Source organism: Thunnus thynnus, chromosome 4 (genome assembly GCF_963924715.1).
Source record: "Thunnus thynnus chromosome 4, fThuThy2.1, whole genome shotgun sequence".
Classification (NCBI taxonomy): Eukaryota; Metazoa; Chordata; class Actinopteri; order Scombriformes; family Scombridae; genus Thunnus; species Thunnus thynnus.
The window spans coordinates 22,339,319-22,353,308 of NC_089520.1; the positions used below are offsets into that span (position 1 = coordinate 22,339,319).

The 13,990-nt window shown below is 39.7% G+C and overlaps 1 protein-coding gene across 1 annotated transcript in view; it reads left to right on the forward strand.

The window, feature by feature from the left end:
• Window positions 1–714: 714 nt before the first annotated feature.
• The window catches only part of LOC137181703 (retinoic acid receptor gamma-A-like), a 52,406-nt gene continuing 39,130 nt past the window's right edge, over window positions 715–13,990 (forward strand). Inside the window, exons 1-2 of the mRNA XM_067587586.1 lie at window positions 715–1,012; window positions 7,134–7,264. The gene's annotated coding sequence lies outside the window, so the exon portion shown is untranslated. The remainder of the gene's footprint in view (window positions 1,013–7,133; window positions 7,265–13,990) is intronic.

Sequence of the window (13,990 nt, forward strand, 5' to 3'; positions counted from 1 at the left end):
GATATAGAAGGTGCCTTTGAGATACTTTTTTTCATATTTTATATGTCTCATCGTTTGGCTATTTATATTTACAAACGTTTAAATTATTAAAACAATCATATTCCATCGCATTTGTCTCCTGCCTTTAACATTAACATTTGATGAAATATATAGGATATAACTTAAATGTTCCACAGGAGAGACATTATGGCAGCACAACATAAAGATCACAGAGGGAGGCATAGGAACATGATTGGATATAAATAAGTAGAAAATATATACAGATTTAATGAAGATATACAAATAAATCAAAGTTAAAAAGCTATATACAGTACATTATCCCATCCCAGTCTTCATGCAATGCAGTTTTCTGATATTCCAGATCAAATAATAGGCCAATACAAAATAAATGGTATTTAAGCAAAATATAATCAAGAGTATTGTGAGAATCCTACAACTAAAATATGAACTCCACCCCTCACTTCACACTGCCGAACATAATTGCAGCAAATAAATAGTGTTTTTTAAATTACTCTACAATTTGAGGTGAACGTGTCGAAGCCTGTCCACGTGCCTTCCCTGCTCAAAGACAAAAAGTACACGAGCAGAGCGCATGTGCGAGGGCTAACGCCCGCGCACTCAAGCCGGAAACTGGCGCAGTCTTCGCTTGAGAAGTGACTGGCCTTTCCTGTATAGACGATCTTTGCCTGGAAGAGCTGGCACGTGCAAAAGGGCGGTGCTCACCGTGACTCCCACCGTCCTCCTCCGCAGCGTCACGTTTTTTTCCCCTCCACAGATTGTGTTTGCTAAAAGCCGAAATATCGCTGCAGATTGGCTGAGACAACGTGAATGTAGGTCAGGAGCTGCTTGTGCAAACACGAGCATCGTAAAATAGCTCAAATGTGCCCAAAACTGAAGTGTCCTTACAGAAGGCACGGCAGCCACCTAGAGAACTGAATTTAGGTCACGTAGCTTACTCTTTGGAGGGTCGGGTGGGATGTTTTTATTCACAACCTTTTCATCATCTTGATAGGTGAGCTGAATGAAAAAAACAAAACTCCTCACTGCAGCCTTCAGCTTGTAGGGAATTAGGGTAACAGGTTATCATAAAGTGTGTGACAGCTTTTTAAAACTCATCACCTGCTCTGTGGAGTTCAGTATCCACAGAGCAGGATATTGAAATCCGTGTCAGTTCATTTCGGGGGATCTAATGATAGAGCTGCTAGAGATGCTTTTTACATTTTCATCATGACATTATTCGACTAATTCAAATTTTGATTCTGTCAAATTACATTTTAAGAATCTAAAATATCTGTCCTGAGCAGAAAATAGAGACATATGGCATGATTTTGTAATGGACATGAGTTTGATTTGGTCAAATCTGGCGATATGGAACCCTTGTACCATGGCTTAATGCAGTACTAAAGAGGGATTTTAATTTTGTTTTTTTATAAGACTATAATTTAGGTTTTCTGTACACTAGTTTGGCATCAGATTTCAACAGACGCAGCAGATTTTTTGACTATTCAGAGATGTAGAGTATGCTCAAATAAGACACAATGTCCCACTGTCTAACTGGTTTATTATATTTTAAAAAGTTAAACTATTTAATAAAATAAAGATAATCTAAGATGCCTGTCCTTTAGATAAGACTGTTTTGACTCTAGTTAAGTATACATAATCAATAATTTAATTTTCTTCAGCACCTGAATCATGAAACAATTGATAGTAGGGGATCCTTATACATCTTTAGGCTTTATTAGTACTTCTGATTCTATTAAATACTCTACTTTCTGTTAGACAATACTTTAAAGGACCAGTGTGTAGGACTTAGTAGCATCTAGTGGTGAGGTTGCAGATGGCAACCAACTTTCCTAGGATGGCAAAGTCATGACCCGCTCTACTCTGCCTCTGACTGGCTAATACTCTTTGCCTTTGTTGGTTGGGTTGATTAGGTTCAGGCATGAGGAGTGAAGTTGGTTAGAGTGCGAATTTCAGGGTAAGCCAATCAGAGGCAGAGTAGGGCGGGTCATGGCTTTGCCATCTGGGAAAAAAAAAAATCAACTCTAGAGCCAGTGTTTGGTTTGTCCGTTCTGGGCTACTGTAGAAACATGGCGGTGCAACATGGCAGCCTCCGTGTAAGAGGACCTGCTCCCTATGTAGATATAAAGGGCTCATTCTAAGGTAATGAAAACACAATGATTCTTATTTTCAGGTGATTATACACTAATTAATACTTACTTATGAATATTATATTTCATATCTGCCAAGTCCGCTCTGCTAGATGCCACTAAATCCTACATAAATTCAAATTTTACTTTATAGGCATGGATATCACAACAGCAATATTGCCAAAGCATCAAGAATCAATGAAACAAAATAACATTTGCACAACATTAAGATTGTTTTCTTTTGGTTGCCATGGTTATTTGTGTCATCTTTTTCAATTGCCAGTTTATGACTGAGCCTGTACATGGTTAGGTTCTGTCTCTGCTTTCTATCTCTGACAGTAGAGAGATATTCTGCCAGTTCATCACCTCTTAGAGCCAGATAACAGTCTAATCTACTTTGGCTTTTACTTTCTTCTTTCCAATGTTCCAAATAGGTTTCCTTATATTGTGTTATAATTTGGTTTGCTCTGATTGGTGTTTGGGAAGCAGTGTTGGTGTGAGACTGGTCAGAGTGTATCTGAGAGGGTCACCTAGTCTCAGCACCACCTGACATTGGGGACTCTTGTCTGGGCTCAGCTCTTGAATTTGGAGGGCTTTGGAATGGAAGATATGTCTAGGGGGCTGTATTTAAATTGATTAAAAAATGAAAGTGCTCTCTTTTGAGTGTTAATTATCAGTGGGTATCTGCCTAATTCTGTTCTACATGCATTTGTTGGTGTTTTTCTGTATAAAATGTATCTGCAGAATTCTGCATGTAACGATTCTGTTCAAGATGTTCGTCTCAACAGGTATAGCTATGATGACTGAGTGGACCCCATACTTCACTGCGATACAGCACAATGGGCTTGATGACACTCTAAAATATTTTAAGCCAGATTTTAATTGGAATTTGGATATAATAACATTTTCTCTTAATTGCATTTAGTACATTCGCTGCCATGTTGAAACTCCCTGATGCTGTTATGGTTATACCACAGTAGGAATAACTCATACTATGTTCAATGATATGATTGTTTATGGTAAACTGGTATTTGTTCTCCTGACATCTGGGCCGTTTTTGAAAAATCATGTCATAAGTTTTCTTCATATTTACTGCCAGGGCCCAGTTCTTAGAGTATTTTTCTACTATGTCCAGTTGTTGCTGTTGTCCTTGTTCAGTAGGAGACAGTACGGTGTTTTGGGAGGAAGCCAATTTGATTTTACTAATGATGAAGTGTTCGTCAAGAAAATCTAGTATTCTTTTATTTAGAATACTACAGAATAATTTACCTTCTGTAGACAATTGCTGATACAGATGCCATGGTAGTTACTAAGGTCTGTTTGTCCCCACTTTTATGAATGGAGGGAAACGAGCCCTTTGCACCAGATGTCAGGAAAACATCCTGACTGTAATATGATATTGAACAATATCAAACGCTGCATCTCCGGGGTGCTGCATTTGAGCACTCGATTTTTAATGCTGTCTGGACCACAAACTTTCCTCGGCTGGAGATTTCTTATCTGTGTGGTCCATTCTTCCCAAGTTATTAGGAAATCAAGGGGGGTTGTGGTTGTCTTTAATTGTTTCTTCTGATGTTTAGAGCTTTTCTTTCATAATACATTGATCTGAATTAATTAGATTTATTGGTATTTCTTTGTACAGATTTTCAAAATGTGTTCTCCAGATGTCACCATTTTGGATGGGTAACGCTTGTGGTTGCTTTGTGTTGAAGTTGTTCCACATATTGCAGAATTGATTTTGATTAATGGTGTTATTAATATCTTCAAGTTTCATGTGGGTATAATTTTTTCTTCCTAATTTCATTGTACCTAAACATTTAGTTGGCAATGTTTTTCGTTTGCTATTTTTCTTTTCTGATGGACTTGTATTCTTGGTCAAACCATTTATCATTGTTTTTCCTTTTAACAGGCTTCTGTTTTTGTTTCATAAGGTCAGCTGTAATAGCTTCCTTATGAAATATCATATTATTAATAATAATAAGTTTATTTATACAGCACCCTTCAAAAACAAAGTTACAAAGTGCTTTACAATAAAAACAGATAATGCAAGTAAATAAGATCCAAATCAAAGATATAGACAAGATACCATAAATTTAATAGTACAACAAATATCATCAATTAAGAAAAATCCATATGATAAAAGTGAGTCTTAAGAAGGGATTTAAAAGTTCCCACCAAGTTTTCCTGTCTTAGATCTCCAGGCAGGGAGTCCCACAGCTGAGGGACCTGAACAGCAAAGACCCGGTCGCCTCTAGTGACCAGATTTTGGAACCATTAGTAGGGCCCTGCTGGAGGATCTCGAGCAGCGATCAGACTCATAAGGAGTTAGCAGATCAGACATATAGGCAGGAGCCTGACCATTCAAGGCTTTTAAAAACAAGCAGCAAAATCTTAAAATCAATTCTAAAACTCACAGGTAACCAGTGAAGGGCAGCAAGGATTGGTGTAATGTGGTCGCCTTTCTTAGTACGTGTTAAAAGCCTGGCAGCAGCGTTTTGTATCAGCTGCAGTCTTTGGATGTTACATCTGCTGATACCAGAATAAAGTGCATTTCAGTAATCAAGTCTAGAAGAGATAAAAGCACGGATGACCTTTTCTAAGTCTGCAGATGAAAGGAATGACCTGATTTTGGTTAGCAGTCTCAAAGCAGGATTATTGATATCATCATTATATCATTAATATTATCATAACACACTGGTCCTTTAGAAACAGTCCCATACTTCACTACTAAGTATATTACACTACTAAGTAATATGGAACAACTTAAAAATGACTAGATATAAAAAGAACAAACATATTATTATTGATAAACATGTATTTCTTTTGAGCCAGTCCACATATTTACATCACATTTAGGCGAAACTGATGATGAATTCTGTTTTATGACCTTATTAAAGCAAAAGGGCACATGCTGTTGATGCCATGTGTTTTTTCGCTCAGCTTCCCATTTGGTGCTTGCTCCACCCTTTAAGTGTGTTGAAGGGCCAAGTAAAAATAGTTTATAGCACACATCTTGCCAAGATATGAAAGCAATTTTCTTGTAATGTTTCGTAATACCTTGTGTCCCATACCTGAATTCACCCACTGTTTTTAAAATTGAATAATTTCCATGAAAATAAATGAGTAAATCTAATTTCTGCAGACCACCCTGGACCCAGGGACACAGGGCACCCTGGACCCCAATTTGAGAATCACTGAAGTAGAGAGATCCTCAAACCTGAGACAGACCTACAGTAGATGTGATTAGTAATTGAACAGCGCCTCCCTGTGGTTTAAACAAGCTATTGTGCAGTGGTGGAACAGACAAACGTGTCTACAGTTGATGACATTGTACTCAGCAAAGAATCAGCTCATCTGGACATGAAGAGTTATTTAGAGCATGTAGATGTGACTGTTGACTTTTGGGGTGTTGCATTTTAGCATACGATGAAAATGTGTCCCTTTTTGATAAATAGCAAAGGGAGATTTTTTTTGAAGAAGTTGCATGTTTGGCAGATACATAGTTCATCTGTGGGGTTTGAGGGACATCTCACTAATTGCTTATCAACTCATTGGGCTACAATAATGCCAGAGAAAACACCTCCACTCCTTCCCCTTTCCCTCCCAGAGCTTTGGCTATAAAGCACAGGACTTCTATTACCACAAGATGGCAGTGCTAGCACAGATAAAGTATGTGAGGAATTGGACTTATTTTCAGTGGGTTGTTTATGTAAATTCAAAGGTATGTAAGGCCTTAAAAAACCTCTGCTGTCACACACTTATAGATTTAGTACATTCACAGTCCTGTTCTATAGGGAGGTCTTTAAAAATATGATAACTCAATCTTCAATAACTCTGTTTGTAATTTATGCACACATTGTGCTGAGGCCGTCTGTTTGAGGGATGTCAAAACATAGCGTCACTTATGGCGTTTGAGTCTTATTGCTACATTTTTACTGCTGCAAGTGACAGCTGGGAGAATGAATCCAGCTGTGCCCGGGGCTTTCATCACCTACCAACTCCTCAATGACAAACTCAGATGTTGACAGCTACATTGACAGTATGTTGACAGTTTCTTAAAATGTCATATTTTGCCATATTACCAAATTGTTTCCCAACCACAAGGACACTTGTAACAGATGCAAGGGCTCACCTGCTGTCCTTTAACATGTGCTTTGACTTTACCCCAATTATACGAATATGGGAGTAAAATATCTAAAACACTGTTTAGTGCTTACGGCGTAGCAATTACTCCCAATCCATGTATGAGCCGATTTTTGGTGTTCCTTATGACATTAATCTTTCTAGTCCATTGAATGACTAGACTTTCACTACCTTGCTGGCTTTTAGCCTTACTATTATGAAATAGAAGCATGTTTCACCCCCTAAATCCCTAGATTGGATCAAGGAGGCAGTAAACTGTATCAAGCTGGAGAAAATAAGATACTTTACTAAGAGCCCCATAAAACTTTTTTATACAATCTGGAAGCCCTCTCTGGATCACATAAAATCACCGACACTGGTGCCTGATGCTGAGGAGAGTAGTTGAGGTTATGAGTTTGTTTTTCTGTAAATGTAAAAAGAAACCAAAAAAAACCTATTTTGCCAAAAGAAAGTAAAATTTTGCCTATAACTATAACTATACGTGGTTTATAGCTTCTAAATAAGGTGACTGGGCTGTCTTCAGTGATCGCTCCATGTGGGAGTGTAATGTCATTGTGCCCTTTTGCACTCTGACTCCACTTTGTTTACCTAAAGATTTGAAGTGTGAACCAGTGTTTTTGTTATTTTTGACATTACAGAGATGCTTCAGTGCTCTACTGTTTTGATGGCTTCTGGTACTTAGATAGTGTACCGTATAGCAGACTCAAATGGGACAGATACAGCATAAATAAACATGGAGTGACAATATAAATGCCAATGATATAATATGCACATAACAATTTGCATTGTTTCCACAAACTGCACAGTCATGTTCAGCCTTCTCTTACTTTTCCTTGACAGTTCAAACATCGCCACTAGCCCACTGACTCCCATCTTGTGGCTGAACAAGTATTGCAGCTTTTTCCACTTTGACAGTTACCATAGTGATGAGGACCATCAGGGATGGTGATTTGTTTCCCCTGCCAGGAGAGGTGAGTTTAAGCGATAATGAAAGGCTACAACAATGTGATAGACAGTGAAAACATAGGTATACAGTACCAGTTAAAAGTTTGGACACACCTTCCCATTTACTTGGATGAGAAAGTGTGTCCAAACTTATGACCGATCGACCTACTGTATATCCAAAACACAGACAAGAGAGCAACTAATAGGATATAATAAGTTATTAAATTTTATATTCCAAAACCAATTCTCTAAAGTGCTGACATCAGCCTCTAGACAGAAACACAGCTGGTAATATGAAAAGTAAAGTAATTTAAAATCTGAAAACAGTGGCTGGTAGTGAGTCCAGAGGCAGCAGACTTGGTGTGTAAGTGCAGGAAAAAGTGACTTAATGGGTAAGGCTGGTAGAGGCAAATTAGTGGTGAAATACCAGTCAGTCCAATATTATAGATGTGGTTATGTAGTAATCCTTGGCCCTTGTAGCTCAGGGCTTTAATGATGATGCCATATAGAAGCTGAGCTGGCCCCTGAAGGAGAGTGATGTCTTCTGGTATTGAAGGACCCCTGGAATACCATAAATTCATGGTAATGCAGAATCTGTCATTTAAGAAACTATTGGGAATTGCCACATACAGACTACATCACCACAAAGCCAAAACAGGTTGTCAGCTTCTAATGTACTCAGAAAGGTTCCTGGTCTGCAAGCGTTGCTGCCACAGTAAATTCATCATTTGAGCTTTACAGTAGACATGACCAGCTTGGAGGGGAATCTTGCATCTTGCATCTTGCAGTTGCATGCATACATTAGACTGATAACATTAGAAGCTAAAGTGCAGAGACAAAAGAAGTGGCGGCTGTCTGTTTATAAAATGAAAACAGTGGAAAAACAGTCTCTGGGCCAAGAATGTCTCTGGAATAATTTCATATTATTTCAGATGATTTGGTCCAGTGATGCTGACATGAAGGAGACAAACTCAAACTTTTATGTGGCTTGTTTGTGTGAATAAAACTGCAACATAATCCATGTAATATGTTATTAATCCTAAATGAGAAATGTTCTCAACATGTTAGATGCAATGTTAAAATGATAAAAAAGTAGAGTGGTATGTAAAAGGTGGTTTTGTATATGCAATGTGTTATTGTATGTTTGTTTCTGTTGTGTTTGTTGTGTTGTTTTAACAGTTTTATTCTATTTCATGTCATTTCTGAAACTGTGCCTGAAAATAAGCATAAAATGCCCGATAAGTAGAATTACTACAATGGTGCTCTGTTGTATTGTTATTCAGCCATGTAGCAACACTAGCAAACTAGGCAACAACTGGTATAAATTAAAACTAAATAATGCATGATTATCTATTTTAGCAGTGTTGAGCAGCCTATTTTCATAACCAAAACAAAATGTTGTCCCCCAGCACTGACGACTTGTGCAGCAAATGGCTGAAGTTCAGCAAAAAATGCAGTTTGTGAGTGTACAAAAACATATCTTAATTTGTTGCTGCCTGAAGTGAAATTTGGGGAATTTAATGAACAGCTGGTTAGAATAAAATGGACAGAACAAACACATTAGTAAACAACTACAATACCAGGAAACAGTGTGCTGCCATCTGCATCGAGGCCTGCAGGTCATGAGGACACAATAAGCAACATTCAGAAACCATATCCATCTCCTGATAAACAAAAACAAAGCCAGTTTAGTACTATGATAGTAGTAACAATTTGTCTGATACTTGCCCCTGCTTACCCTCTGGAGCAATGGTTCTCAAAGTGGGGTCCGAGGACCCCCAGGGGTCCTTGAGGGGGTTCTAGGGGGTCTCCAGCAAAAAGGGGAATAATTTATTTTTACTGTAATTCCATCCATAAGTAACACAATGACAGAATGTATGACTATTTTCTCATCTAAAAGCAAAATTTTTATCATATGGGGGTCTTTGGTCTAATTTGTGTCAGTTTGGGGATCCTTGACTTGAAAAAGTTTGAGAACCACTGCTCCACAGGGAATTTACATTTTCTGACAGGTAGACAGCGTCGCAGTAGACCGCCAAGATCTGCTGAGATCTGTTGACAGGCGGCCTCTTGTGAAGAGGTGCCAGATTATCCCGAGGGGGACAACTCCATCCCTGCTTTATCCCAGCAGTTTAATGTATTGACTTTTGTTTTAGCACAGTGGAGACAGAGAGGGGAAAGGTTGTTTGTTGATGAGTTGCTGAGGGTATATAAAGCAGAAATCTTCTGTCTTCATCATAACCTTTGGTGTAATGTTAGTAAATCAGTCTGCAAACCAATGAAGATAAAGTCACACTGTGTTGTGAGTGCCATGACATCTTTGCATTATCCTGTTGTTTCTGTCGGTACCACTTTTTTTCTGCATCTGATCCCCATCTGCAGCCTCCGTGGTTGAGGTAATTATAGGCAACTAAAACTACGCAGTTGAGGGTAGGACAACATTGTGATCATGGTTAAAAGAAAACAACACTCTCCTCTCATTTCCTATCATGTCTTGTGTCAACAGGGGAAGGAAACTCAGTGGGGACAATTAGTGGACAGGTGAGATATGACAGGAACTGGACAACTCCAGAAAACACACTGAAAGTAGGGAGAGGCTGTAGCTGTGTCCCACTTCAGGGACTGGGTCCCCCAAAGCCCATATTTTTGACTGAATAGGTATTTATGGAATAACAAGGCCCTTGCTATAAGACGACTACTATCAGCTCAGCTGAAAAACACAGCCTTGTTTTGACTGAAGTTGGAGAATATGACCAGGTGTATATTTTCAACAGTATTTGCTCAGTATTTGTGCTCAGGTGGTCATCGATCACTGGTGAAACTAGCATGGATTAGACCAATGAAAAGCAATTGCAAGGTGTAAATAACAGAAGCCAGCTGTTTGTTGTTTGTAGCAGACTGCATACGTGGTTCATCAGGGTTTAGAGAAAAAAAAATAGATTTTCCTGCTGCACTATTTTCCAGTTGTCATCATGTGTTGAAGTGAAATGTCAGTGCTTGTAATGGAAACTTGAGTATCATGAAACACCATTTTAAAGGAATAGTTCATCATTTTGCTAGATACAGTTATGAGCTTTCTTACAGAGAGTTAGATGAGAAAATCAATGCCACTCTCATAACGTTGTTAGTTGAACTAGTTAGCTTAGATTTACATGAAGACTGACACAGAAGGTATTTACTCTTTGTCGGCTATTTAAGGGCAACGTCCCACTGATCATCTGAAATTTTCTGGCTGTTTGAGATGACGAGGAGCGCTAAAATGTAGTATTAGTTTCAGTCTCAGTGGATTTCTCATTTGGAGAACCTGGCCTTCAGCTCCACTGAAGGATTCATTATGATCTCTTGTGTGTGAGGCTAAAGAGGAAGGATAGGGAGATGATGCAGGAGCCACCATGACTCTTCTGATCCTTGTTCTCCTCCTCCAATTACCCGTCTTGATTTCTCTCTCATCCAATCATCTCATTTTCGTAGCGGTGCGCCCTCCAATCACCATCTGTCCTCCAGGCAGTAACACTTACATATCTGCTGTAATTAGACAATCATTTCCACATGTGGATCAAACTCCTTCAACCACTCAACCCCTACCTCACCCTCCCATCCGCCCACTGTCTCCTTTTTCCTCCCTCTGTTTTTCTTATTTCCCCGTCTCACACTCTACTACCCTCTGTGTGCCCCTTTACACTTTTTCTCTCCCCCTCTTTCCCCTCTCTTTCTGATTGAATTACCATAAGTGCAGGTCCTGGGCCAAAATATGCCAGCTTGTTCTGATTAAAACTGTCCTTGTTATACCAGAGACTTTCCAAATGGCTGTGAGCAGTTTGTGTTTTTGGGGGGGGTTGGGAGGGAGGGGAGCGCACGCAGTTTGTGTTGAGAAGAAAAATGCAGCCAGACAACATTGCATGGCAAAAGATAAAGAGGTGGAAGCTCAAGAACAAGATGGGGGACAGAGTGGAAGGAGATGAAGAGTCAATGCGGTAAAGCGGGAGGGAGCAGTGGGGAATGGAGAGGGAATGAGACGGTAATGGTAGTTGACAGAGTTGAGTTCACAACAGGTTCAAGGTGACATCATGGTTGAATTTTGGGGAACATTTATATAGGAAAAAGTATTCGCTGTTCATTGAATGCACATGTACCCCCCCGCCCGTCCCCCCACCCAACCTCTTTTCTCTTTTCTTTCTTTCCTTCTCAACTTGCCCACAAACACTCAAAGCAAAAAATATGCAAATAAGGCTTCGGAACTTGAAAATTAATTTTAGGTTAGCAGCTTGTTTGTGTTTGCATGTGTGTATCTTTTTGTATGTTTTACACACATTTTGCCTGTGCTTGAATGAAAGAGCCCCTTCATTTCTCAGTTTTTTATAACCCCAAACTGACAACTGCTACCCAGTGTGTCACTCCTTCCCCTTTTTTCTCTCCCTCTTTTACTCCCTTTCTTCCTTCAGTCCCTCATTTTCTCTCCTGCTTCGCTCCCTATTTTTTTGCCTGCAAGTCTAGCCAACCCGCACCACTGGTACAGTATGTTCTTTGTGTGTAGGCATGTTTAGCTGTTTGAGAGACAGAAAAGACATAAAGGAGCCTTGGGACCCGAAACGTGTTTATGGTGTATGCGTGGGTGTGATTATATTTGTGTCAGCTCTTTTTCTTGCCTGAAGAAAATTAAAGCAGGGAGTTGTGGTGTATTAAAGGTTCTTTGTATCTCGTGTATGTGCATTTTCCGCGTGTGTGCGCTCTGGTGCCAGTGTTTATCGGCTCGTGGGCATTTGCCAGCCTTAATACGAGTCTAACTCTGTCTTTGCCTTTCTGCACGCACGCTTGTATGTTTGTGTGTGCCCAAGCAAGTGAGTGAGCTTGTCATTCATGCCTGTCATCCTCTGCATGCCTCTCTATGCACCACGGAGCTTCACATGACATCAATCTGAGAGCAGTTGGATAGTGATCTCATTACCAACAGCCTGTTGCTGATTAAAACCTGCCGTCTGCACCCCCCTGCCCCCCCCCCACCACTCTTTCTTTTCTTCTCCCTCCTCTCCGTTCTCTCTCCTGCTTCCTTGTCCTTTGCTCGCCCCCCACCCCCCCGCCTCCTCCCCCCCTCAACTCACCATTCTGCGGTTTCTCCACTGCTCGCTGCCAAAAAGGGCCCCAATTCAAGCTCTGCAGAAAGTTATAAGCTCCCCTTTTTTCCTCGTCAGTTTTTCTCCATCATTTCTTTGTTCTTTCTTCTCTGCTGTTCATCTCTAGGCTGTTTTTATCAGAGGCAGAACCTCTAATAACCTACCTGCAGACCTCATTGAAGCCCCTCTCATGTTCTTTCCCTGATTCTGTGTCAGTCTGCTTTGAGACTCACCAACAAGAACAAATGTGGGAGAGGATAAAAAAAAAAAGTGTGTGGATGGATGCATGTATCAACATGTGGATGCATGTGTGACAAAGAATGCTTATTACCACCCCATTGTTTTACAGTCAGAAATACACAAATGCTTCTCTCACACTCAGCCAGATTTCATACACTCACCCGTTCTTTGTGTATTTCACTGACACAGAAACACAAACAGCAGTAACCTTTCACCTCCCTCACTGACACTGTTGCTGAGAAGTGTGGCAGTAACCCATATGATAACAGCAGCAGACCTGTGCATGTTGGGGCAGTCCCTGGTCCCTCCATATTTGTGAGCAATTTGATCAGTAAAATATGGTCCAAGTCAGAGGTCTAATAGCTGAATATTCAGATTTTGGCACATTAAATGCAGACTGTATTTATGTTCATATATTCAATGATTTAGCTACAGTAATAATTCAGTAGTGTCACGGTTAAAGATGACACTTGTTTTCTTCTCCTTTATATGCATTTAAAACCTAATTTTGCAAGTAGAATGAATTATAGTGCTGTCATAGAGTAAGATTTTGCATTGTTTTGTTCCATTCTGTATGGAAAGTCCCAACTAGGGCTGCAACTAATTATTATTTTCATTATAGATTAAAAGTGTGTATTATTTTCTCAATTGATTAGTTGTTTGGTCTATAAAATGTCGTATATGGTGAAAGATGTGATAATTTTTCCCATATCTCAAGATGATGTCCTCAGATACTCCCATACTTGGGGACAGCTATTCATAGATATTTTTTGTATGACCCAGACTTAAACGATAATAACATGCTTGTGATTTTCTTGAGCCACTTTATGGACAAAGAGCATAAAAAAACATAAACAGTTTCCAAGTTAACATGAAACTGACGTCAAGGTGTCAAATACTGTTATTCCAAGTTTCAAAACCACACTACCCAGTGAAGAAAAAAGGAAGAAAAAAAATTGAGGTTTTGTCTTGACGCTTGTTTTCTAAGACAAAACAAGGCTGTTGCTGTCTTGGATCGGCCTGAAGTGGTTCGACTCGCCACTGAGGCCAGTCAGTCAGACAGTAGCAGACAGTTTTATCTCTGACATGAAGAGGCAGGTAGCTCTGCCCCTCAGGGGCCGACTGGCCAGGTTTGATCTCATCACAGATCAAATGTACTGTATCTCCATTAAATGCTTCCTTACCAGAAAACCACTGGGTTGATTTGCTTAGGAAAATCCTGTAGGAGGAAAAGAGTCCTCTTCAACTGATTTAAAGGTGCGGAAACCGTCAGGAGAATGGCCCTTTGTACCTCTCAGGCTAGGCAAGATGGAAAATAGCTCATGGTAGTTTGCATTTTGGAGGTTTAATGAAGTCATCTAACATATATACCAGGCTCTGAATGACTTCCAGAGAAGATAT